The 14692-nt window shown below is 44.4% G+C and overlaps 1 long non-coding RNA gene across 1 annotated transcript in view; it reads left to right on the plus strand.

Moving 5' to 3' along the window:
• Positions 1-771: 771 nt before the first annotated feature.
• LOC149869202 (uncharacterized) overlaps positions 772-14692 on the plus strand; it is a 39406-nt gene continuing 25485 nt past the window's right edge. The window contains exon 1 of the long non-coding RNA XR_016441421.1: positions 772-1518. This is a non-coding gene — a long non-coding RNA (uncharacterized LOC149869202). The remainder of the gene's footprint in view (positions 1519-14692) is intronic.

A 14692-nucleotide genomic window follows, 5' to 3' on the forward strand; every position in this document is an offset into this window, starting at 1 on the left:
AATTCAAAATACGTTCTGTGGAAATAAAATGACAATTATTTTGGTATTCAGGATGATTGGGAGGGATGATTCATGGCTTCTACTTCCTTTTCCGAAGTTTAAGCATTCCATACAAAAAGCAGGGGCTGAGGGAGACCTGCATGAAAATAGCCTGAAGCTTCAGAAAGAAGAGGGACTTGACTTCGGCCTAGTCTCTCAGATCCTGAGGGAGTGCTCTAGCCATCAGGTTGTTGATTAAAAGGGCAACCTTCTTCAACAGTTTTATTTAACTCCCTTTTTTGTATCAAGTGAAAATGAAATGCTATGTTTTGGGTTAAATGAAACAAGATACTATGATTTTCATTTTGGTGAGAATTCTTCTCTTCCCTCAATTACTTTGGGTCTATCCGAACAGCTTTTCCTTCCCTTCCAAGTTCTTTGGTTTGCTGGTGAACCGAAACCCTCCTCCCCCAGTTATTAACACAACCTTCAGCATGAAAATTATTGAGACATAATAGCTAAGGAATCCCATGATGGCCATTTAGAAGACACTGCTTGGGGCAGGATCATGCTACGAACGTTTCATAGCATCAGAGGCAGAAGGTAGAGAGCATCTGTCACCCTGGGGACACCGGGAATTGCAGTTTGCCTCTGATATTTATTAAAAACAAACCCCACCCACCAGCCAGACTAGGAGCAGAAACCCAGAGTGGTTCCTTCTATTCCTCCAAATCGCGGGCTTACTCCTTTATAGTTGTTTCCCCAAAGGCTCGGGTGAAATGATAAGAAAGAAAGAGGCGGATGTACAACATCCTCTGTAGGTCCCGGAGCTCTGAACTTCTCCGTTCAGGCGCTAACTATACAGTTCACTTCTTTTCATGCGAGGGGCAGCCCCTGGGACGGCGACGGAGGTGCGGAACCAATGGCAAGTCAACATTCCGGCAACTGCACTTGGCATCCCGCACCAGTGACGTCATCGCAGCGTCACAAAAGATTAGGACGTGGCGTCACAATAGTTAGTGGGCGGGGGGTGCGCAGACTACACGTCCCAACGGCCAGTGCGACGGGACAGGCTTGGCAGCGCGCGGCATCCTGGGAGTTGCAGTCCCAGCCGAGTAAATCCCATTCCTCCGGGGCGGAGAAGCCCCCCACCCCTTTCCGCCTCCCGGCAACTCTCGCGAGGCTTGGCCGGCGCTGTCTCGCGAGGGCGGCCCGCCGCGGCCGGGGTGGTTGGGGCGGTCGCCATTCCCCTATGTGACGTCATAGTGCATTGTTGTGAGCGTAGCGGAGCATCCCCGGAGCTGTCAGCTGTGCCGCCGCCGCCGCGGGAAGCCGAGCCGGCCCGGCCCCTGCGCCCGCCCGGGGCTGCGAGAGCTCCGCGTCGCCGCCTCCTGGGCCGGGTGGACCCCGCGGCCCCCCGCCCCCGCCCCGCCGAGCCGCCCGCCCCCGCCCCCGCCCCCAGAACCATCTCAATGAGATGCAAACATGAAAGACAAGAGGAAGAAGAAGGACCGCACCTGGGCCGAGGCTGCCCGCCTGGTAGGTGCCGCGGCGGCGCGGGGCGCGCGGGGGCTCCCTCCCCTCCCTTCCCCGGCCCGCCCCGCCCGCCCGCTCGCTCGCTGCTTTGTTGCGGTCCAGTGGGGCGGGTGGCGGGACTCACTGCCCGGGGTGCAAGCGGTGTGTGTGTGTGAGTGAGTGAGTGAGAGAGAGCGAGCGTGAGCGCGCACGTGTGTGTGTGTATGTGTATGTGTGTGTATGCGATAGCTGGGGTAGCATTCACTTAGTGCCACTGAGACGGAGAGCCAGAGCCAGCCCTCCCCTGTAAGGCATGGGCAGATACCTCCCCCAATGTGTGCCTGAGGACTTGGCTTTTCTTCCCCTCTTTCTAGATGTGAGTGCAAACTACCCAGGACCATGCACCTCTGCCACGTTCTCATGGGTGAAACATCCCAGCAGAGTCCATCCTGTCCCCCCTTTTGATTGGATGCAAGTGACATCTTCCCCAGCCCAGTGGCAGGAGACCGGAGGGGACTGCTAATCCTGGGATTCCCTGTGCCCTTTCTTCTTTGCCCTGCTGCAGGCAGATATCCAGGGCAATCAATCCTTCTCCTTCTCCAAAAAAAAAAAAAAGCCGTCTGGCTCGAAGACTTAATGCATTCTCATGGGGTTAGGGAGTCATCTGCCTTCTCTTTCTGTATTTGTTTTCACCAGCGTGTTATTGTTTGCTCAGCATAATTAGGATGCATTGTTTACATCCCTCTTCAGCTCCTGGCATTGGAAGGGCTTTCTCCATTTTGGGAATTTTGCAAATAAATTGTGCGTGTGCACACCCGTGCCACGGCATGTCTGGTTGTTCACTTTGGTGTGGTGTGTCTCCTGAAGTTGGCTCCATTTCAGCTTCACTTGGATGTGATTATAAACTGAGTGGGGAGCTAGAAAGATCTGCTGGTGGTTGACTGTTTCTTTCTTTTTCTTTTGTACCCATATCAGCTCTTCATTTTACCCATTGTTTTTATACAGATGTTATTGTTGAAGGAATGTTACTGGGGTGATCACAGCTCTGTTTTTGGGTGGTGGGTGTTTTGTTTTTTAAATATATTTATTTTTGCTGTTTTGAGAGGGTTGTGAAGCAGGTTCCTTTTGGAGAGATGTTTTTGCACCTTGCAGTATGTCCTATGCTACTGTAAGGGACTGCATTCAGGGTTTCCACAGCACAAATACTTGAAAAGTTAAAATATTAGTCAACTCTATCTAGGGCTGCTTTTTCGGTTCCATCTGTATGCCATCATAGGATCCTAGTGGTGACTAAACACTTGAGATCCATTAGACATGAAGCAAAAATTTAGTATGATTAGTTTTAGCAAGGATGTTTTGGTAGGGGCACTTTCAGTTGTAAAAATACGCTTATTAAAAACAGGAAACAGTGTTAGGTACAAGGGTCTTAAAATCTCAGCCTTGTCTCTCTTTAACTCTGTGAACTACGTAAAAGAGTGAGTGAACTAAAGATGCATTCACTTTGCCAGGTAGTAAGTAGATAACATGGTATAAAAAGTTGATCTGCAGGTATTTGATTATGATTTGCAGCTGATCTTGTGATGTTGGCTTACTTGTATTTCAGGCTGCTAATATGCATTAAGTTTATTGAGTTTGTCTAACAAAAATAAGATAAATAAAAAAGATACCGGATTTACCTTGTCAGCCCATATTCTTAGACCAACATGGCTACAAGGCACAACCCTGAAACTTCATTGAAACACTTACAAACTGTATTGAATGCTATCTTACCAAGCAGTTGCTGTACTTGCCATGGGAAAAATAAGCCATCGTGAATAGGAAGGGAATAGGCGCATATGAAAATCATGCTTAAGCTGTAGTCCAAATCTGTAGGGGAGATTGACCTCTGTGACAAAGACTGAATTATTACCAGTTGGAAATGTTAAGATTTTTCCCCTAAACAACCTCAGTTACTAAAACCTAATGGAAATGGTAGCTACTAGATGAGTGGTAGGCGGTGAAGCATGGTGTATATTGTAGTATAGTATCTAGCATTCCAGAAATCCCCAGTAATCTCGCAGTTTGTCCCAGACTTGTTTCCTGGACAAGTAATGCGTAGTGTTTCTAAGTTCTGTTGTAATTCTGTATCAAGATATATTACTCCATGGATTCATGCATGCTAGAAGTTCCTGAGGCAGGATAGAGGCCAAAATGGTCAGTCCTTATAATGTTTTATGGAAAGGATCTGATGGTTCATTATGTTTTTGCTTTCTTGGGATACATCAATAATATATTACTGCTAAGCTTGATTGAATCAATTTCTTTCCAATGACAAGTAAACAATGAAGAGATTGATAGGTACTCACAAATAATGATTCATGAGCTACCTAGATCAATATGTTATAAAATTGTATGGCCACTGAATTAATTTATTTTTAGGAGCAGAAGGGTTGGGTCTGTACAGACTTTAAACATGCTTCGTATGAGTACTTTTACTAGGAGTACTGTTTCATATGAAAAAAGTACAGAGGATGACGTGTGGAAAGTGAAATGTTCAGGCATTCCAAAATGTCACATTTAAGATTTCTATGCAGTCTTAATTCTGCTCTCTTGTGTGTGCCTGTGCATTAAAGTTTAGCATTTAAACAACATGCTTGCACACTGTTTTCCATAGAACATTTTGCTTACTCAGTACAGAATGTGGACAGTGTTCAGTGAGTTAAACAGCTTTCAATTTTTCATGTTATTATTTATAGTGTGGCCCAATTCCTCATTTACTACAGCTTCCAAATCTAGCTTAGGTCAAGGAACATTTTTCTTTTATTTGCTTTTCTGTGGAACACATCACTGTTGTGTTGTAGTAATACCCAAGGGCCTTGCAAACATGAATTGATATTCCTCTACAACATGTATGTGAGGTTAAGCATTACTACCTCTGTTTTGCCTGTATATAGCAGAGGCATGAAGAGGTTAAATGCCTTATCCAAAGCTGCATAGGGAGAGACAAAAGTAGGACCCAGATTTCTTGGGTTGTAGTCCAGTTATTTAGTCCCAGGATGATCTTCTTTTCTCTGTATCTCATGCCTCACCTGGACTGTAAGCTAATCATGATAGAAACAGAGTGACGTTAGTGTCATCTTTATCTCGGTCGTGCATCATGCAATAATTACATTGAATAAAGAAAGGGGGAACCGAGATCCAGATCATGACATAGCCCTGCCTTATCCTTTTTCCACCATGTACGATGCAAGAGACTGGAGTACTACAGAAAAACAGATTATGATAAAAAAGTACATTATAATGGATACATCCAAGTGCCCAGGCTTCAGTTTGACAGGTGACCTTACATTTGTTATGTCCTGATACTAGGATCATTTCCGTAAGTAGTCTTGGCATTCTTACAGCATAGAGATTTTTGTATGGGTTTTTAAATGGAAGCAGATGAACAATTCCATGATATTTGTCTATTTGCCGTACAGTAGTAAAATGCTTTGTACTGTGCAACCAGTAAGGCAGGAGGAGCCTTTGCAGTGTTGCACATTTAAACCCTTCTGTGGCAGAAGGCAAGACTCCTTTGAGTCTTTCTTCTTTCCATATGCAGCACTTCTTCCTCTCTTCATCCACCTTCACCGATCGTAGAGAAAGGCATAACACTGCATGTCTGCATGACATAGGCATTCATAAGCAGTGAATGCATTTGCAGAATCACTAGAATGGCGGCATAGCTTTAGCAGATCACATTATAAAACCATTGTGTAACACACATATTTTAACTGTGGAAAACTGCTGTCAGACTTCACAAGGTTGCTCTGGTTTAGGACAAATAAGTCATATCGCAGTCAGCTTTCACAGATTGCTAAAACATGTGTGGTGCACCTGGGCATTATCTTCTTTCAAGATTTCTACTGTTCGCCACTGACACGCTCAATCACTTTTTTTTGGTAAAGGCTCTTCGGCTGCCTATACACGACCTGTTTGTGTTCTAAATACAGCATGGCACAGGCTCGATTAGTCAACTAATTAGAACGCCCCAGCATGGCCTCACAATCAATCATTCATATATAAATAAAGCCTCACATGTTCTAAAATGGCTGTGGAGGCATTTATCTAAATCTCGTCACATTAGGTTTAGATGAAGCATCCTGTGGCCATTTTTTAATGCAGGGGGGCTTAATTTACGTAATGGTGAGGCGTTTTAATTAGAGAGGGTCTCTGGGAACTTCTCTTAAGTACAACATGCTCCCTCCACCTGCCTCCAAGCATGTATATAGGCAGCCTTTTTCTCCTACCATTGAACCATTTTTGCTCAGATTAAATAAAATGGTTGCAGAAGACTTCCCATATTTCACTAAAAGTTTGAAGACTAAAATAGTTACAAGCCACCGATAGTGAGCATGGATAGGTGTACTGTTTGAACTCCTCCAAGTGCCCTTGGAGCTCTACAGACAGTGGGGATGCAGACCTTTACCTGGGTGAAGTGTATCAGGTGACTGACAAAAAGAAAGAAAAAAAAAGAGTCTTTGAATTGCTTCATTTTGAAGAGCTTTACAAAATGTGCGCACCAACCAGACATTGGTGCAGCATGTGGTTGTCTGGCATCCTTTATCTGACCCCGTTCCCTCCCATGGCTAAAGAGTGCTGTCCTGTGTCCTCAGCTGACCTCAGGAGTTTCTGGAGATCAGAGACCTATAGGTATCCAGGAAGTCCTTGTTTCTAGTCCAGTGACTGGGAAGCACTACCTGTGCATGCTTTCTTGCCCTTTTTGAAGCATTCTGGGGCAGGAAGAGCTGAACGAATAACAGAGATGAAATGCACTGAATCTGAAGCGTTCCCAAATTGGGTGAGATTCTCAGTGTTTCAGATGAATATCCTCTATCCTATGACTCCCTTGAATGGAAATGTTTGTGCAACCTTAATCCTGATTTTCTTAGACCCGGAAGTACAATGTAGTAGTAATTGGAAGTCCTGAAGTACTTTTTTTTTGGTTTCTTATTGAGTCAGCAGCTTGAGTTTATCTTCCTAGCACAAAATGTGTATGGTTACCATAGCATACAGGAACTGATTGTAGACCAAACATCTGTTTTTAGTGGACATAGCAAGCCAGTTGTTTCAGTAACTCATCTTGTATATAGTTTCACATTTCTCATAAATTCACTGGTCACTGTAGAATATAGGAAGACAATAAAGGTAGATATTATACAAATTTAGATGTTAACAATAATAATGTTGCACGAGGAATCAATTGGAAAATTTCAAAATTTGAAGTCTTGAAGTGTGAACAGTGGATGGGGCTTGTGCTTCTGAGGGTGTAGATGAAGCTTGCAACAGAGCCATGCAGAACCATCAGTTAGGGCTGTCAGACACAGTGCTTTGTTCCTCCTGATCCAGTAAGGTAAAATAAGCTTGAATAGAGTAGATGCTGCAGGCTAGTGTGTGTTCAAAAATGCAGTGCCTACCATGAGACGTTGGGCATCATCTTAGGAAGGATGGAATTGCATGGGAACTTTTTGGAAACATTCTGTGAATAGGCTGCCCTCATAATTTCCCTTTTCATATTCCTCTAAGAGCAGATCTGAATCACACTTGAGTAAGTCACTACTTCTACTTGATAGAAGAGTGAATGAAAATCTTAAGGATGACTACTGTACACGTTGCATTGCTTGTGTTCATCCACGTGTCTGGCTGTATCTAGCACACTTGCTTTTCCTCCTCCAACCCCTGTTCATTTCATTACGAATGTACAGGTTTGCTCACGGCTCACTGAAAACTATGTGTTTTGCTGTGCTGTGCAGAATCTTCTTAGTGTTCAGGGTAAGAGAATCCTGAATGTCTGGTACTGGTTGCCTGTTTCTTAGTATTTTTCCAGTAGCCTCAAGGCAGCAGTCAGCTTTTAATATGAATAGTTTGCTGCTCCTGTATAATTTAAAAAAAGAAAATCGATTCAATTTGAAGTAATGACCTTGCATGCCAATTAATTAAATAAATTGCTGGGTTTTTTTAAAATGCCATTTTGGAGTTGTGGTTTTTAGACTATGTGTTACTGTTTAATGCAGCCAGCTGTTCAAAAACTGATTGCTGCTTCATTATTTTCTGTTTTACTGAGATAATAGTGTACTTGAAGCAAATCATATAGTGGTATCTTACAGTATATAATCATATATGAATACCACAGTGAGACTGAAAATCAGAATTGGAATTTCTGTATAGCTGGAGCATTGACTGACTTTGATTCATTTGACTTTTATCTTACGTAACTCTTGTTACTGTAAATGCAATTTAAAACTGTGAAACAGTGAGGAAGGAGTTTCTTGCATCTCTAAAAATGAGGGATTTGTCATGACTTTGCTTTATTATACTAAGGGTTTCTTTGTTGTTGGCTTAACACAGGCCTACTATTATTTCCATATTTGTTCAAAGTTAATTCTTTTTTAGACATGTGGAAACATTGCTGGTTTGGGAGGTTTTGGTAGCCTTTCCCTTTGATCCACAATCAATGCTGCTTTGAAGAATTGTATTTTTTTTTTTAAATTTTGCCCTAGGGTTTCCTCAAATTTTCTTTATTTAAAGCAATTCCGGTGCTTGCTGAGCAGGGTCATACCTGCACTTATTTCTTTACTTTTGTGGTTGTATGTATGTGGCAGCAACCTCTTTTTTGTTTGTACTGATTATTTTAGAAATTAGTGAGAGTTTTTAAATATTAGCAAGGTGGCTTGCTATTCATATGCAGATTTAATTTATTACAGCTCTTGGATGAGGTCTCCTGAGTTTGGTTGAGGGCAGTCTCAGTTTCTAACCCTCATGCTTGAGACAGCCCTTTTGCCCAGACTGGCACTTGCTTCCTTTAGGGAGCAGGAAGTAACCTTGGGGTTGGAAACTGTTTTGAACACCATAGCAATACTTTAAAGCAGGGCAAGTCCTTAGACTGTCAGGGAGGCTAATACCAGGAGGAGACCTGTATAAGAAGCTAAACATGCACATTTGCTGTTGATGATACAATGGTCTCAATATCAGAAATAGAAATTAATACTTGCTGGTAATATTTTAAAGAGCTCTTGGTGGGCCTCTTTGTCCATTGCTGTCTTGCATTGAGATTACAGAGCCCCTTAGCCTCCGTAAGAGAGTACCATGGCACCCTTAGTTCCCACTCTTTCGGGTCTGTGGCCATGCTCTTGTTGTTAATGGTGATATTTTCTGGTCTCCGTTCTGTATCATATATATGCTCTTGTTCAAAGTGGCAAGGGTCAAAAGCCCATTCTGGTGCAAAAACTTCTCAGATCTTATCTTTTGGTTCTAGTTGACTTTGTGGACTGGATACTTAGGGTATGCTGTAGGTCTCATTCTGCTTCCCATTTAGTGTACCTGTTTTGTTAGGATTTGGTGCTAGGATGCTGGCATTAGAAGACCAGTTTCTTGGTCATAGCTCTGTTTCTGTCTGTCCTACCTCATTATTGCAAAGCCAGATCAGTAGTTCAAAGACTGATGATGCTCTTGGATCTACTTGTGGGCGTATGGATACCTCAGCAGAATATACCTCGGGGGTTATGGCTCTGCCTGCTGAGCATCATGAAGATGTGTACTTCATGATAGGTGTGTTCTGCATTGTTAGATGCATATACCAGTATAGGCATGTAGGAGGCCAGTCTTTTGAAGCTGTGACAAGGTCATCAGCACCGTTAGCTACATGTGGCTTATTTCAAAGTCCACTGCCTTGTAGATGGCAGGCAATTTTTCTTAACTTGTGGCTGCCCCACAGACTCCAGGCTTTCAATCTGTCTGTTGAAAAGTGGGCCTTTATTGGTATGTACCTTGATGCGCTAGTCATAGAGGTGAACAAAGCAGTGCCAAAAGGTTTCTGCAATCTGTTTGCATTTGCGGTTTTGGCATAGTAGTTCACTGTGGTCAGGGTGTCTTGCCCCTTTCTGATATGGCTCTACCATTAATGGTACCCACTTCAAAGGATTACTGGTGTATGTCAGTTGGAAGGGACATCATCTACAACTTTGGGCTGACTTCTTCTGTTGCAATCCTGATGGTTGTTACATCAGTCCTGTACAGTTTGTATCAGCTCCATTCAGTAAAAACTGTGAACAGTCATTTGGGCATCTAAGTGATATGAAGTATAGGCTTGATGTGTTGACTTTGTTGCTATTTGGGACTACTACTGCTTTAGGATTTCTGGTCTTATGTGTATGTCTTCTCCTGTCCCAAGTTCTCCCTTGGTAACTTAAATATTTCCTTTGAGAATAGTTTTCTAGTCAGAGGTAGAATGTGTGGCACTGTTGACTGAAGTATAGGGATTTCTGAATGAAAGGACTTTGATCCTAGATCTGGATCCAGAGGCTGTCGGACTCCTTGATGAGCTTGCCATTGTCTTTGTGAGATATTAATCCTAACAGTATGGTGTACCATTTCAGTTGAGGTAGTTGCATATCAGTAACATCTTCTACTCTTTCAGCTTGTCAGCATTTCTTGTTATGGTGTTGTTGCCTTCCTAGATGGAACATCTGCATTAAGTGTTCTTTAGCCAGACCTGAATATCACAGCGAGTGTATACTTGCCTAGGTTTACGCCTGGTATCGTTTCACTGTGGCTAATCTGGCTGAGCAGGTATAGGCCTGGGGTGATTGCTCATTTACACGGGGATGAGGGTGGCTGCCAGTGGCCCTTAAAGTACTTCATAGTAACCAAGACCAGGGCTAGAAATTTGAAGGAACTTTAGTGTTCCAGTTATTCAGTTCCAACCCTTTCGGTCTACAGCTTTCATAGGCAATCACCCTCTCCTCTTCATCCTGGCTACGGGGGATGACCTAATCGGCGACCTAGTGATCGATGGGAAGCTGGGTGACAGCAACCATGAGTTGATCACCTTCACCATCCGCCGTAAAGCTGGCAAGTCAGTCAGCAACACAGAAGTCCTTGACTTCAGAAAAGCCGACTTTGACAAGCTCAAGAGGCTTGTCAGTCAGGCCCTCAGGGACCATGACCCCAGGGAGATGGGAGTTCAAGAAGAGTGGTTGCTTCTCAAGGAAGCGATCCTCAATGCACAAGCTAAATCTATTCCAACACGGAGGAAAGGCAGCAAGAAGGCACAGCAGCCCTCCTGGCTCTCCAGGGACCTAGCGGACCTCCTATGGCTAAAAAGGAAAGCCTACAAAGGATGGAGGACGGGATTCACCTCCAAGGAGGATTACTCCGCGCTGGTCCGGTGCTGCAGGGAGCAAACCAGGAAAGCCAAGGCTGCAACTGAACTCCAACTAGCTTCAAGCATCAAGGACAACAAAAAGTCCTTTTTCAGATATGTGGGAAGCCGGAGAAAAAGCAAGGGCAACGTTGGACCCCTGCTAAACCAGATGGGGCAACTGACAACTGACGCCCAGGAAAAAGCCAACCTATTAAATAGGTACTTTGCGTCAGTCTTTCATCAGTCCCATGGGACGCCCATGCCTGCTATGGGACAGGGAGATCCGGGTGATGGGGATCCCCTACCCTCCATCAATGCTGACCTCGTGAAGGAACACCTTGAGAAGCTAGATACCTTCAAGTCAGCCGGCCCTGACAATCTGCACCCCAGGGTACTCAAGGAGCTGGCGAGCGTCATAGCCCAGCCCCTGGCACAGATCTTTGAAAACTCCTGGCGCTCTGGTGTAGTGCCGGAAGACTGGAAGAAGGCCAATGTGGTGCCGATCTTCAAGAAAGGGAGGAGAGTGGATCCGGCTAAATACAGGCCCGTTAGCCTGAATTCTATCCTGGGGTCAGTGAGAATTTTGACATTGATTGCAAAGAAGGAAATTTCATCTCAGGAGTTTCATAGATCCATAGATGCTAGGGTCAGAAGGGACCTCAACAGATCATCAAGTCTGACCCCCTGCCTAGGCAGGAAAGAGTGGTGGGATTGGATGAGCCCTGCCAGATGCCTATCCAGCCTTCTCTTAAAGACCCCCAAGGTAGGGGAGAGCAGCACCTCCCTTGGAAGCTCATTCCAAATTTTGGCCAGCCTTACTGTGAGGAAGTTTTTCCTAATTTCTAGCCGAAATCTGCTCTCTGCCAGTTTGTGACCTTTGTTCCTTGTTTCCCCAAGAGGTGCCCTGGTGAGCAGAGCATCTCCGATTCCTTGCTGCCTCCCTCTAATGAATTTGTAGGCGGCCACAAGATCACCTCTCAGCCTTCTCTTGTGGAGGCTGAAGAGGTCCAGGTCCCTCAGTCTCTCATCACAGGGCTTGTCCTGTAAGCCCTTAACCATACAAGCGGCCCTCCTCTGGACCCTCTCAAGTCTATCAACATCCTTCTTGAAGTACGGCACCCAAAACTGGACCCAGTACTCCAACTGCAGGTTGACCAGTGCCGCATAGAGGGGAAGTATCACCTCCTTGGATCTATTCGTCATGCATCTGCGGGTGCATGATAAAGTGTGGTTAGCTTTGCTGATGGTTTCGTCACGCTGACAACTCATGTTCATCTTGGAGTCCACTATGACTCCGAGATCCCTTTCTGCTTCTATGCTGCTAAGAGGGTCACTTCCCAGCAAGTAGGTGTGCTAGATATTTTTGCACCCTAGGTGCAGTACTCTGCACCTGTTATACTGCATCTTGTTGTGTACTGCTCACTTTTCTAACCTATCCAGGTCTGCCTGCAATCTTTCCCTACCCTCTGGAGTGTGCACTTCACTTTGCAATTTAATATCGTCAGCAAACTTTGGACAGAATACACTTCACACCTACCTCCAAGTCACTGATGAAGATATTGAAGAGTACAGCTCCAAGGACTGAACGCTGCAGGACCCCACTACCCCGCATCCTTCCAGGTTGATACTGACCCGTCTACTGCCACTGTTTGGGTGCGACCGCTAAGCCAATTTGCCACCCACCAGACTATGTAAACATCTATATCACAGCCTTTTAATTTATTTATGAGAACAGGATGAGATACTGTATCGAAGGCCTTGCTGAAGTCCAAGAAAACAACATCCACCTCTACTCTTATGTCTAAGCATTTTGTCCCCCTTTCATAAAACAAAACCAGAGTGGTCAGGCATGTTCTACCTGCTATGAATCCAGGCTGGTTTCCCTGCTGCATTATTTTTCCCGCTAGACTCCCACAGATATGATAGTTTTGAAAAGACACATGTTGCCCAGGATCAGGAGGCCATCTCAGTTTTCTCATTGTTCAGATAATGCTCTGGCAGCCGTTGGGCTGTTCAAGGAACATTGGAAAAACCAGGTGGTGTGACCTATCTGTATTTTTTTCACCTTATAACCATTTCTTTCACTGATTGCTATGAAGCAGGTAGCCCTGTCCCAAACCTCTTATGAAACTCTTGGGAGGGGACCCAGTGTTCAATTTGAGCAACATGTTCAAAATCACCTGGATGTTTTGAAGAAAGCAGTGGAGTCTTTCTGGCTCAACTGGATCACCTGTTCTCTTTGCCCATGGCTGCATTTTCAGGCTAGGTCTTTGTCCCCAAAGCAGCATTGGTAAAAGCCCCAGTCTTGGCATCTGGTCTTTTTGGATGGTCTGTGGGGTCTTCATAGTTCAGTTGGAGCACTCAGGTGACACAGCTAGATGGACCCAAAGGGCATGGTTCAGGACCTTTACTGCACCCCTCCAACCCCCTTTCTAGTAGTGGTGAAAGTGTGGGCATAATTGATTTTTGCTTTTGTCTCACAGGACAGCTCTAACGAGACAGTTTATTCCTTCCTCCACCTACAAAACCAGCTTTTGTTTTACATTGGAGAGGAGACTGTATTTGGTCCTATACAGAGAGCAGGAGTTTCCTGAATGCCAGTGTTCCTGATCTCACCTGTTTGTGAAATGTTAATAGTTCTGCATTAGTTCAGTGTTTAGTTTCAGGGTTTCATAGTAGTTAGGGGTCAGAAGGGGCCTGAATAGATTATCTAGTCTAACCCCTCGCCACTGGCTAGAGCACACGCTGGGATCACACGACCCCAGACAAGTGGGGTCATCACCATCATCCAACCTCTTTATGAATTTCCCCGGGGTAGGAGCGAGGACCAGTTCCTTATAGGAAGGTGGTTCCAGATCCTAGCTACCCTAACAGTGAAATAGTGCCTCTGAATCTCTGACCTGAACTTATTCTCCAGCAGCTTCTGGCCATTGTTCCTCGTCTTGTTTTGTGTCAAGGTCTTGCTAGGGCTTCGGTAAATCTTTGGCTCATTAAGGTGTCAGCTTCTAGCAGACCTCAATCCCCATCTCATGCCTTCCCTTTTCCTTAGTTTAGTGAGGTCTCAACTATTTTCCTCTCCCTTCCTGGAAAGTTATAGATACCAAGGTAAGATAATACCAGGCTCGATTGGTCTGTCAGAAATATAATAAGTAGGGAGTTTCAAGCTCTTTGCAAATCACACCTGGATGATAAGCCAAATGATGCATCTTTTCAGAAAGTAGGGGAGTCTAAGTTAAGGGAAGCTAATACTCCTGCTATGAGTTAAACCCAGAGATTTCTGACTAGAGGGTCTTGCCTATCTGCTCAGGATAGCACTCATTGCCATATATGGGGTCAGGAGGGAGTTTTACCCTATGGTCAGATTGGTATGAGCTGTGGGGTTTTTCTTGCCTTCCTCTGTAATGGGGGGGAGGGGCAAGGGGGCAGGGATGAGAGAGGATGGTGTAGCCCTTTTCCTTGAATTTTTTGAGCATATATTAAGAAGCTTTACAGCAGCAGGACATTGGCTGCTGTGGTCCCCCTGTTTTATCTGTGCTAGGTTAGGGAGCTATGTCTTACATTGTATCAGTGTTGACTGTGTTTTAGTTTTGCTAAAAGATCAGACAATGTATTTGTATAGGATGATTCGGATAGGGATGATACTGCCTCAGGCATGGGGTTGGTCTACATCAGTAGTTTTCAACTTATCTGTAAACCCTTGGGGGTCTGCAGAACATGATTATGATCAATCAAAAACAAGTCAATACTTATACTTACCATTCAAAGGGGTCCACACCTTTATTCAAATTTTTTTAGGGTCCACAAATAAAGGAGTTGAAAACTACTGATCTAGATGATGTCTCAAGGTCTCTTCCAGCCCTACTTTTCTATGACTGTATGATTGTAAAATTGAAGGGACAACAAATTGCTATGCATACCAAAGCAGTGAAATAAGTTACATCTGCATCGTTAACTGTGTGGTAATTGGTGATTGTTTTCTTGTGGAATTACTACAATCTGATTTATTTTATTATAAAGGTATAGAAGATGATACTTCTC

Source organism: Crocodylus siamensis, chromosome 3 (genome assembly GCF_052110815.1).
Source record: "Crocodylus siamensis isolate JL-2025a chromosome 3, ASM5211081v1, whole genome shotgun sequence".
NCBI lineage: Eukaryota > Metazoa > Chordata > Crocodylia > Crocodylidae > Crocodylus > Crocodylus siamensis.